Source organism: Mesocricetus auratus, unplaced genomic scaffold (assembly GCF_017639785.1).
Source record: "Mesocricetus auratus isolate SY011 unplaced genomic scaffold, BCM_Maur_2.0 Super-Scaffold_100007, whole genome shotgun sequence".
Lineage (NCBI taxonomy): Eukaryota > Metazoa > Chordata > Mammalia > Rodentia > Cricetidae > Mesocricetus > Mesocricetus auratus.
This window is the reverse complement of record NW_024429191.1, coordinates 41,078,321-41,091,174: the sequence shown is the minus strand read 5'-3', so window position 1 is coordinate 41,091,174 and position 12,854 is coordinate 41,078,321. Positions and strand designations below refer to the sequence as shown.

At 43.7% G+C, this 12,854-nt stretch overlaps 1 protein-coding gene across 5 annotated transcripts in view; it reads right to left on the bottom strand.

The window, feature by feature from the left end:
* Positions 1–10,297, bottom strand: part of Specc1 (sperm antigen with calponin homology and coiled-coil domains 1) — a 262,889-nt gene extending 252,592 nt beyond the window's left edge. For 2 of the 5 annotated variants that reach the window (XM_040748824.1, XM_040748831.1), the window contains exon 1: positions 10,174–10,297. The gene's annotated coding sequence lies outside the window, so the exon portion shown is untranslated. Of the gene's footprint in view, positions 1–10,069; positions 10,090–10,173 lie in introns of those variants that run through there. The other 3 variants (XM_040748825.1, XM_040748826.1, XM_040748829.1) reach the window with 3 other exon arrangements.
* Positions 10,298–12,854: the final 2,557 nt, after the last annotated feature.

Genomic DNA, 12,854 nt, shown 5'->3' with positions numbered 1-12,854 from the left:
AAGATAAGGAGACAGTTCAGTTGAGGATCTGGAGGTCTTGTACAAGATATGTCTTGTGCAAAGCAAGTTTAATAAGGTACAACATCTTACACACTTCTTCCGGAGGAGAAATGGGACAGAGTTAGCAGAAGCATCATAGAGTGAACCCAAGTCAGTAAAACCTACGCAAACATTGTTGCACACAAGGGGAAACAAGGTATCTCAAGAACACTAGACTGAGAACAAAGCAGTTTTGGGATTGATGACCAAAGCTTCATATAGTGGGAAGAGTTGAGGGCCCTGGGTCTGAAGCCACAGCTTCCCCAAGGCCCTGGCCCCAGGCCAGCACCGGCTTTGCCAAGCATGTGCCTTGTTTTAGAGAATGGATAGTAATTTTTTCTCTGTATATCAGGGCCTCCAGGACCAAGGCCCTAATCCTAGCCTATTACTGGCTCTGCCAAACACTCGTCTGGCTTAGAATGTTCCTTCTTCATACACCAAGGCCACAAGAAAAGTCTCAGTATCAGTCCAGCCCTCAACAAGTATGAGCAGCTGCTGAGTCCTCAAGGATTCCCAACGTGGAGAGTAATCAAACTCAGATATGATGGATCTGATACAACCAGAAGGAAAGATGGGAGATGTCACATGATCAGAGACAGTGCCAAAGTGTGGATGAGTAGAGACCATGATAGGGTTTGGGGACAAACAAACTATGGAAAGGATATGACCAAAACTTTGGACTGCTGTGCCAGATGGAGCTCTTCAAAAGACCGTAGACAAAAAAGGGAGAGATCACTTTAAATGCTGGTCTCTCTGTGCTCTGCATAACACCTGCCACACTACAGAAATTTTTTTGCAAGTCAAGAAGTTGTTCTTTAATCATAGTTTGTTTCTTGTTTTACTTTTCCTTGGTGCTGGGGATCAAACACAGAACCTCACATACGAGAGTCAACGTTCTACCACAGAGTTACACCCACAACACAGGTGCTAATATTTGCAAGTATTAATGTTTACACCTAAACAGTTATAAATGCTTTTCTCGGAGAGGATCAAAAACACTTTATCATCTGCCAGAAGTCATTTCTAAGTGTCCAGGATCCATGTTTCTTTGAAGAAAATAGGAGTGATTTTTTTTCAGAAAAGTTAATGTAGTAGGGCTTGAGCCTGCTGTTCTTTAAAGGGTCCTTGAAAGATGAAGCTGGTATTATCAAAGAAAAGAAATGACAACAGATGATGCTGAGTGAGGGTGTAGGGAAATGGGAATCCTTCCTTCTGCACTGTTAGCAGGGATGCTAGCTGGTGCATCCACTATGAAAATCTGAAAAGAGTCCTCCCCATAAAAAACAGAGGATGGAGAAAAGTCTCAGCAGTTAAGAACACTGGCTGCTTTCACAAAGAACCAGGGTTCAATTCGCAACATCGACATGACTGCTCAAAACCACCTGTAATTCTAGTTTTAGGGGTTCAGTACTCTCTCTAGCCTCTTTGAGTACCAGGAATGCACATGGTGCACAGACATACATGCAGGTAGAACATTCATACCTTAAACAAAAACTGTCTTAAAACAACTACCATACAACCCAGTTATACCTCCTGGGTATATACCCTAAGAACTCTATCCTACCACAGAGACACTTGAATATCCTTGCTATTCTATTCACACCAACTAGGAAATGGACCCAGCCTAGGTCCATAGTACAAATACACAATGCAATTTTACTCTCTGGAAAGGAAAATGAAATTGTAAAACATTCAGGTGAATGAATGCAACTAGAGAATATATTAAGTGAGGTGACTCAGGCAAAAAAAGACACTGTGTGTTCTCTTTCACGTGTGGACCCTAGTTTCTAATTTTTATATATTTATTGGCAATGAGTGGAGTATAGTGAATGCCAGGAAATTATAAAGGGGCCCGGAAGGGGAGTGAGAAGAAGAGGTGATGGATAAGAGGACAAATATGGCGTGAAGGTTAAAGAGAAATAAGGAAACAGGGCTTAAGCTAGGATGGGGTACAAGGTGGATGGAAGGTTGACCATATAGATAAAATACCACAAGGAAATTTGTTACACTGTATGCAAATTTAAAAAATAAGAAATAAAGGCAAAGTTGATGCCTAAATGACACCTGGAAATGTAGAGTTCTCACCATCCTATCTGGTAAGAGCATAAGAGTTTTTGCTTTGAGGGCTTTTGGTTTTTTGACACAGTTCTCTCTATTTAGTCCAGGCTTGCCTGGAACTCACTATGTAGACCAGGCTGGCCTCAGACTCACAGAGATCCACCTGCCTCTGCCTCCCAGTGATTAAAGGGGCATTCCACCACATCAATGGTAAGTTCTTGTAACCACTAGTTTATGCTGGATATACAGCTTTCTTCTGGGCTGGAACATGTTGTCTGATGGACAGGAATCTACATGACCAATCCCCAGACAAATCCTCCCTTAAAACTGAGTGTGTAGTGAGCTTCCCTCGTAGACATCATTCCAAGCTCCTTGCTGGGGAGTTAATCACATCTTACATGATCAATGGGGAGAGGACCCTTGAAAACTGACCCCTGGTCTCCAGATTTAGCTCTTCCTTTTAATGTGTCTTTGTGACCTCACACTGAACTAAAGTATGGCAATGCTGAGTCTTGTGAGCCATGATGAGTCACCAAATCTGCAGGTGGCCATGACTCACGGGAGAAATAAATTCAAGATAATAGATTGGACCAAGATGGTGCACTAAGCATACTCTTGTGCCTTTCAAGTGGCTTCACTTTACCTGGAATAACAGAGGTGTTATTTTTAAAACACTCAATCAATAATAAACCTAGAAAACATGAAACTGTGCCAGTGGCCAACTTAAATGCCTAAGGAATTCCTGAAGTGTAAACAGTACTCAGAACCAGATCACACCATAAGCTTGGGAGGAGGCTCATGCAGTGGAAAACAATAGTACCATCCAGGCTCCAAATAGGTAGAAAAAGAGATAAGGGTAGACTCCAACCGCACTGTCACCAAGAAACAACATCTGGGATTGCTAGGAGTGTTAGAATTGTCCCCCATAGCTTGAGCCAACCACAGTTCACCGAACACCCCAAGTGCAATTTCACTCAACAGCATATGAAAACTCAGCAATTTTTAGATGAGGCTACAACAAATGGGACAGGCAGGAAACAAGAATCATTGAATTCAAAAGTCAAGGTGCTCCCACTTGAATTCTTCCCCAGACATCTTGGGTCTGTATTCCCCACTCTGGTCTAACACAGAATCTGACAGTGACAGTTGGTGCCAAAGAACAAGGAACAAGATTCTGCATGAGTCCAGCTGGCAGCAGCCAAGATCCACAAAGGAAAACGGAGTCAGCGAGAAAGGAAGGCTAGGAGGGCAGTGCCCAGACTGGCCAGCTCACAAGGGCCATCAGAGTCACTATCTGGAAGTCTAAGTCACAAAACCAGAGAACCCTAATTTTAGGGGAGGTCAAGAAAATTTATCTCAGCAAGCAGTTAGCTGCTGAGAAATCCAAAGTTCAGGGAAGGAAAAGCTGTTTCAAACATATAAGAAAATGAGCAGAAGGAAGAGGAAGAGGCTAACGACTCTGGGTGGGGCGAGTGTGTGTGTGTGTGTGTGTGTGTGTGTGTGTGTACCAGCATGCTTAGGTCATAGAACTGGTCAAGTCACAAACAAAACTGTAGAGAACAAAGGGGCCCTGAAAAGCAAAGCAATGATGTATAAACACTACTGTTAACAATATAACTATCTGAAAGCCAGGGCCCCTCCATAGTGTTTCAAAGAGGGTCTCAGCATGATTTAAAATATAAACTGCTTCCATCACTACTAAATTTGTGGCTTCTCATCACATGGGGTAAAAGAAATCTCAAAGATGAGACCACAAACACTAAGAATCACCACATTTTGCTTTGGGAGTTGCTTAGGGTTTACTTATCATACTAGGGATAGAACGCAGGATTTCCCACACGCTGGACAGTACTCTGCCACTGAGCTACTTCTCCACACATACTGTTGGTTTTTCTGTTCTGTTTTGGTTTTATCTGGTTGTGTGTCTGCATGTGTTTTGGGACTTTTATTGCTTTGGTTTTTTGTTGCTGTTGTTTTGAATTTGGGGAACAGAAAATCTATGTGACTCACGCTGACCTTGAATTCATGGTTTTTTGTGGGGTTTTTTGTGGGGGGCTTGAGACAGGGTTTCTCTGTGGCTTTGGAGGATGTTCTGGAACTAGCTTTTGTAGACCAGGCTGGTCTTGTACTCACAGAGATCCGGCTGCCTCTGCCTCTGCCTCTGGAGTGCTGGGATTAAAGGTGTGCATCACCACCGGGCCTGAATTCCTGGGCTTAAGCAATGTCCCTACCTCAGCCTCACTACCATACCAACACTATGAGAACTATGGCTCCCTTAAAAACCACCATCTGACCACTTAGTGAGTGTATCAAGGGTCCAACAGATAGAGGACTCCTCACTGTCCCACAAAGTTCATCTCAGTGCATACTGCTGACATGGTCTATTTGAACTGCCATCTTCAAACATGGGACTGAAGAGATAGCTCAGCAGTTAAGAGCACTGGATGCACTTCCAGGGGACTGAGGTTCATTCCCAGCCCCCATATGGTGACTGCAACCATCTGTAGCTCCAGTTCCAGTGGAGTCAATGCCTTTTTCTGGCCTCCATGGGCACCAAGTATGTACCTGATGCACAAACATACACGCAGGTAAAATATCCATACACATAAAATAAAACAAAAATAATTTTAAAAAAAAGATGAGGGCTGGTGATAAAATGGTTTATTGGGTAAAGGCTCTTGTCACTAAGCCCAACCACCTGAGTTCAGTACCAAGGACATAAATGGTAGGAGACAACTAATTCCCATACATTGTCCTCTCACCTTCATACACACAGTCGCACAAATAAATAAAATGTTACAAAAATATCTGTTTAAAGAATGGAAATAAATGGTTGGCTCAGCCAGGGCTATCAGGAAAGTATCTGGCACACCCCTGCCAATGAAACTGCCATGTCATGTAAATTAATTGCCATTCAGTAAATTCTGACACTGAGGAAGGACACAAGCATGCTCACCTGTGTTTCTGACTGCATGTTTTTGCCACAACCACTATTGAACACTGACAGTATTAGGCCAGAAGTACAAGTAGTTCTACTCCAAGATTCATTTGTACTCAACAGAAATGCATATATTCATCCAACAAAAAAGCAAGTACTAGCCGGGCGGATGGTGGCGCACGCCTTTAATCCCAGCACTCAGGAACCAGAGACAGGCGGATTTCTGGCCAGCCTGGTCTACAGATCAAGTTACAGGACAGCCTCCAAAACGATACAGAGAAACCCTGTCTCAAAAACAAAACAAATAAACAAAAAAAGCAAGTACTACATTGTCCACAGCATCACAGTTTGTAACAGTCCAAAACCACAAACAACCCACATCAATCATGGTAGAATGGCTATTTATTTTATGGATGTATAACACGTGTAGAATAGGCCTTTTCCTTCTATGCACAACATGTTCACCTCCCTGCCATATTGGAACAGAGAATAACATGGCCCGGTAGCCATGGCAACACCTGAGCGAACCAGCACAGGGATAGCCCGGTTTACGGTAACACTAACGGAGATCTCGAAATTCTGTTTAGATGGAAGAAGGGAAGGCATAAATCCTCAATGGGAAGTCCAACTCTTACTCCTTTTGCCCTCCTCCTTCTTTTGATTTTGAAGTGAAAGATAAGTTGAAAGCAGGGATTCATTATGCAGCATCCATGACGCCATCATCCCTAATGGAGTGGAGCTTGGCATGGTCCAACTGCTTTGGAGTCACCTACACTCCTGTAAGTAACACCTCACTATAAGTAAGCCGAATAAACTCACTGGTTCCCCAAGATGGACTTCTGGTAGAGTCGTGCTTTGATCTGTCACTGGTGCCCTATCTAGGGTGAATATATATCTGAGTCTCTCTAGGAATAAAGTCAATGCAACAACACAATAGCAATAAGAACAAGCAAACCTCCTCCTCTCTAAAGAACCTTGTCAAATTTCACAAGAGGTAATGCTTGTGGGGCACAGAAGAGCACGGGCAATCTGTTTCCATTAACACAAAAATGGAAAAGCAGGCAAAACTTGACCACTCTATTAGAAATCAAGACAGTGACTATCCTTTGTGCTGAACTTTCCAAGGAGGCCATGAGAGAGGGGCCTGTCATCGTGGAGTCAGACTAAAAACCCTCAGCCACTGAGAAGCAAGAATCCTAACACTAAAAAATAAAATCCCAACAAGGAGACCAACACCTGTGGTAAGGCTGCCAAAGGCTAAGGCCTGAATGCATAGGATGCTGGGTAGGGCATCACCCCTTTCCCGGTCACTGCCAGAGGCTCTCAAACAAGATTTCGCCTTGATTATGTAAAGACATCCTGCCTTCTTGCATCCCAAAGGGCTACACTGCAATCTTATCAAATGTAATCCTGTCAAATGCCCCTCAGGAGCCATGTACTGATAGGACGGAAACTGCTAATCCACCAAAAGCCCAGCTGTGACTTGTAAAAACAGTGAGCTGGGCTCTCTCCTCCCTGAAGCCACAGCCACACCTGGGTGAGTCTCACTTTCCTATTTCTCATGTCTAAGCCTATATAAAATATCTTTAATAAAATATCCAAGGCTAGTCCTGAAATTATTTTTTAGCGTCAAAGCCACAAATGTGTACGGGTCCCTAAAACCTCAGGACTCCTCCTGAGGTGCAGTAGAAAGCTCTGCCTCCTTTACCCCAAAATGCTGATGGAATGAGGGAGATTCAGGGACACAGGAAAAGCCGTTTCTTATTATGGGAGCTGGCTCTGGTTATTCAAATTCATTAAACAACACATTTATAGTTTGTTATACCTTTATCCTTGCATCTCAATGAGCAGTTGCCACAAAATACATGGACATTTAACCATATATAGAGTAGAAAAATATATTTAACTTTCAAGTCTTAAGTCAGATAAAAATGGAATAAAAATCCAATCCAGCCAGGTGTGGTGGCGCGTGTACTTTTAATCCTGATACTTATGGATCTCTGTGAGTTTCATGACATAGTGAAGCTCTGCCTCAAAATAAAAAAAAATAAATAAAACTTCAAACAAAAAGTAGGCAGAGAGAAAAAGGGGTGGGGACTAGTAATAAATAAGAATAAACAATAGGAAAAATAAGACAGTAGAAGTAAGCTCAAAATACCAATAGTCTAAATAAACATTGGTAGGTTAAAGCAGAGGCCAGTAGGTGGTCCAGTAAGGAAAGGTACCTACTGCTAAACCTGCTGACCTGAGTTTCCTTCCTAGGACACTCATGACAAAGGCAGGTATCTAACTCTCACTAGCTGTCCTCTGACTTCCACATGGACATCTCCATTCACACACACACACACACACACACACACACACACACACTCAAAATTAGTATTCTTGGATATTATCAACACAGTTTATTATGACTAAATGAGATTTTTAAAAGTGTACTTGAAAGAGAAAGAAAACAGTCCTAAGAAGACAGAGACAGTCTGTGACAGGACACAGGACAGAGAATGTGGAGAATGGCAGACAGGTAGATAACGTAAGCCTTCATAAATGCAATGAACACAGACTTGCAAGACCAGAGCAGCATCAAGGCCTAACCCAAGGGTTAAGGTGGAAATACAGCTATGGCCACAGGGTGGATCTGCTCAGCAGAAGACTCAAATGATTAAATAAAGGAATCATGATTTCAGTCCAAAAGGACCAGAGCTTGAATATAGTAAATTCATAAAAGCAGAAAGAAGTATAAAGTTTAACAACAGAAATTAGTAACACAGGAAGGTAAAAATCAATAGCATTAATCAGTAAGCCCCAAATCCAGTTCTTTGAAAGGATTGAGAAAAGAAGCAATCATACATAAGCCTGACCAATTAAAAAGGAAAAAAGATGGGTGTGATCAAAGGACATGATATACATGTGTGAAAATGTATGAAAACCATTATTTTATACAATTACTACATGCTAAATACATGATATACATGGGTGAAAATGTATGAAAGCTATTATTTTGTACAATTACTACATGTTAACAAGAGGGGGAACAAGAGAAGCCACAAAGCATTGGCATTAACAAGGATAATGACATCATACACACCTGAGTTTATCTTGAAAGTGAATAGGTACCAGGTGCTAACATGTATTGATTGTCAATAATGCTAATGATTTCCTGGGACAATGAAGGGCATTAAAACGACTGAAGCAATAGGCCAGCCCAAGTGCAAAGGTGACTGAATGGTGGCATTGGCTTCCTGAAGCACCCAGTGGCAGCCCAGGTGGTGTGCAGGAGATTTCCGCCAGACTTCAAGGAACAGATCATTCTTCTATTCCAAAGCACAGAAAATGACAGAAATTTCCAGCCAGACCAATGTGAATAACACAAGCATAATTACTGGGCAGGAGGAATCATTCATAGCAATGGCACTTACCAATCCCTAAGGAAAATGCTAGTTTTGGGATCTATCAAACAAACCAAACATGCATTTGAGGTGGTGTTTGTTGTTAGGGGGAGGGGGCATTGGGTTTTTCTGCTTGTTTTGTCTTCAATTTTATTTTTGTTTTTGTTGTGTTGCTATTATTATTGTTGTTTTTTAAGACAGGGTCTTGCCATGTAGCACAGGCTGGCCTCAAACTCATCCTTGCATCTCAAATAGGAGTGCTGGGATTAGAGGCATGAGCCACCATACATAGCTTCAAAAAATCATCCTAAAGTATTACAGGATTCTAGTAAGAAGATCCAGCAAAATAATAATGTGTTAGAGATGTTTAAGAATGAAATCTACATGGTCATATCAATCCATATTGTACAGAAACATGGGGGTTATGAATAGAAATACACTTAACATAATAGAGCCCACTTACAGAAAAGACGGGGAAAACAATTCTCTAAAACTAAACAAGACAAAAACGTCCTATGGAACAACCACAAATCAGCTTAAAAACTAGCACTAAAACTGATGCAGGCTTGAGGGGTGCCACCGCGTCGCCCCTAAAAATACTGTCTTTGGCCAAATGTGGTGACTCACTCCTGGAATCCCAGTGCTCAGGAGGTGGAAGGAGGGGACACATTCAAGTCCAGTCTGGGCCACATAACAATTCCAGGTCAGCCAGACTACCTAGGGAGACTCTATCTCGAAAACAAAAACAAAATAACCATGTTATGATGGCTCATGTGAGTCCCAGGCCAGTCAGAGTTAACTAGCGAGACCCTGTTTCAAAATAAACAAACTTGGTGGCTTTGAGTAATCATACAAAGCTGTTTTCCTTATACTGGGGAATTAGAATTGACAAACCCCTTCCCCCACCCTCCACCTCCGTCTTAAACGTTGAAGTAACAGTGTTTGAAACTGGATAACCAAATCTTATGAAACCAAAATTTGATCAAAAGGGTTCGGTCGTGACTTCACTCAAAAACACTTTATCTCTCGCCTCCAGCCACCGCAGTTACTAATGGATACCCATGTCAACCAGTCCGACATAATTCTTCCGATAGAGGGCAAGGAAGAGCACCTTCATGGGATTTTTTTTTTTCCAAAGCGTATACTGCTTATTATATAAACTTGCGTGCTGGCGTATCGAGCTCCCACAAAATCAAACTAAGATATTCAAACTCAAACTTGTTTTTAAAAAAATAAGCACATAAAACTAATTTTGTTCCAAGGGCTTTAAGAAAAAGAGACCGGCACTGTTGCGCTCATGCCAGGCTGCTCACGACGAGGACACGCACCAGCATCCGCACAGTTCCCCGCGCTCCCAGGCGTCCTGGAGACCCGCAGCCCGAGCCCTAGGAGATCACCTGGGCAGGACCAGGGCTCTGTGGAAGCACACTCGGGGGCACAGAAGTCCCACCGGCGCACACACACCTGTCCCGGGGGCGGGGGCTCCCCAGGGCCACAGTTGCCGGAGCCACCTGGCCCCCGTGCCAGGATGCTGCGCCAAAACCAAAGGGAGTGCCGGCCACCTGCGGTCCCCACCTGCAGCACGATCCCTGTGCTGCCAGCCGCCTGGTACCCAGGACAGCAGCGCGTCTTCCCAGAGGAGCACCTTGTATCTGCGAGCCAGGACTCCTGCACCCGCGTCTTGCTCGCCAGATCTGAGACAAGGCAGCTCAGGAACAGAGGAGAGGGGCGGCCCATACCCCGACTCACCAGCCGTGGTTCACTCGCACCGGACTCCAGCGCCGCCGCAGCCCTCAGCTGCCGCGGCTTTCGGCGCTCAAGGATGCTACTGGGAAGGTCCCAGCGATCCCGCCGGCGTCTTCCTGATTCCACCTCCAGGGAGCGCTCGCGTGCCAGCGCAAGGCTTCTTGGGAGATGTAGTCAAGGAACCCCGGTCCTAGGTGGGGGTGGTTTCTTTCCTGTGGCATCTCCTATGTTCTCTAACCCGCTCAACCTCCACTGATGGGCCATTGATGGTGGAGCATCTAACTTCAGACCATTGTTCTTAAAGGGGGAGGGGAGGTCCGTACCAACACCATCAGTGTCTTATGGGAGCTTGATTAAAGTGCAGAGTCTTTATCCCACAGACTGTTAGGTTTTTGGTTTGGGCCAGTTTTTGCGGAGCGGGGAATGGAAACGAGGGCCTCATACTTGCTAGATAAGCGTTCTACCACTGAGCTACACTAACAGCACTATCTGGTTTTATTTAGTAACTGTATTTTCAAAAATCTCTGAAGGTGGGATCCAGTAATTTGCTGTTTTACTTACAAACCCTTGACATAATTTTGAAGTAGACTCATAGTTGAGAACCTGGTTAGGCTTCCCTTGTTCCCTTCCAAGGACTCTATGACTCATTTGACATTGGTTATCCTCTCTCTCTCTCTCTCTCTCTCTCTCTCTCTCTCTCTCTCTCTCTCTCTCTCTCAGATGCACTACAGGGACCATTTATGTTCCAGTTCCTCCTCATTTAGCCCTCCTCCCCCAACATCTCTACGATATCTGAGACCCTGGAATTGAACATACATTTGGTATTGTCACTTCTCTCAACTTTTTTTATCCCCTGGCATGGACCTTATGTTCAAGGGCTGAAGGACATCATCTATATTTATTAACATGAAAGTCATCTAAGACTGTTAAATATGCATGGGCAGATGACAGGCTCATGAGTCATATTTGAGGTAGTGAGAATAAAACCCAGCCAATTCTTTTCAGCTGAGGAGTGGAAAGGAAAAGAGGTCTTGGTAATAGAGTGGAAACACTGTTGGAGGAGGGTTTTGTGTGTTGGGTTAGCCTTTGTCAGTATTCTACTTTATTTTTATGATGGGAACAACTTCAGCATGTTAAAATAGTTACGAAAAGACTCCCAATGAAGGACAGTCAGAAAATTTAATACTGCATGACTCATCAGCAGACTGAGCATGTATAAGAAGGAGAAGATGGAGCTGGGTGTAGTGGTACATGCCTTTAATCCCGGCACTCAGGAGGCAGAGGCAGGTAGAGCTCTGTGAGTTCAAGACCAGCCCTGGTCTACAAAGTGAGTTCCAGGGTAGTCAAAGCTATTACACAGAGAAACCCTGTTGTGGAATAGAATATTTGTTTTTGCTTAACTACGTAAAGATGTGTTGCATTTATTTGTATTGCAGAATAATTGTTTAACTATGTAAAGATGGGTTGCATTTGTTTAACTATGTAAAGATGTATTGCTGTTTTACCTTGCCTACCTAAGGCACCTGATTGATCTAATAAAAAGCTGAATGGTTGATAGTTAGGCAGAGGAGAGATAGGCAGGGCTGGCTGGCAGAGAGAAAAGGGACGCCAGACAGATAGACACAGAGGAAGCAGGAAAGCAGGATGAACACTACACAGATGAGGTAGCACATGGATTAATAGAAATGAGTTAATTTAAGTTAAAGGGGGAGAGGTAACTAGCTAGGAATAAGCCTAAGATCAAGCATTCATAATTAATAAAACGTCTCTGTGCGAAGATTTGGGGGCTGGCTGTGCAAGAAAGCATGCTACAAAATCCTGTCTCAAAAAACAAAACAGAAGCTGGGCATTGGTGGCGCACGCCTTTAACCCCAGCACTCAGGAGACAGAGGCAGGCAGATCTCTGTGAGTTCCAGGGTAGCCTGATCTACAGAGCAAGTTCCAGGACAGCCTCCAAAACAATACAGAGAAACCCTAACTCGAAAAAACAAAACAAAACAAAACAGAAAAAAGAACACTTGCCTGTGTAGGGTAAAAGGGCCAGACAAAGAAACCTACTCTGGCCCTGAAATCAGAGCCAGTCAAAGAAATCCACCCTGGCCCTGAAATCAGTGCCAAAGAAACACACGTTGGCCCTGGAATCAGAGCCAGCAAAAGAAATATGTCCTGGCCCTGAAATTAGAGCCAAAAGGCTAAGAAGGACCAGTGAAGGAAACACAATTTGGCCCTGAAACCAGAGCCAAATCTGCTCCTGACCAACTAAGCAGAAAACCAACCAATCCCTGAGCACAAGATCTAGCCAATCTGAGCTCAAGAGACTGAAATTTTAACAATTCCCACCCTGAAAATCTTCTCTCTGGAAAGACTCTGCCCCCAAGAAGCCCTTTATAACCCTGCACCTGTTGAGTTTGCAGCTGCTTTTTCTACCCTGGCAGAGGCAGCCATGCTCCTGGATTCTTCCCTCCCAATAAATCTCTTCAATGAGGTTTAGGTGATGACCTTTTATCACCCAAAGCACAGACAGAGCCTGGGCAGAACAGAGCAGAGCAGGGTTGTAACACTTTTACTGAGGAAACCTTCCCCTACAGGAATTCCTGGGGACCAGAGCCAAACTGTAACAACTTCTCTGGGAAAACCCTACCCTGACAGAGCAGAGCTGTTATACTGGGAAAACCTTTCCCTAC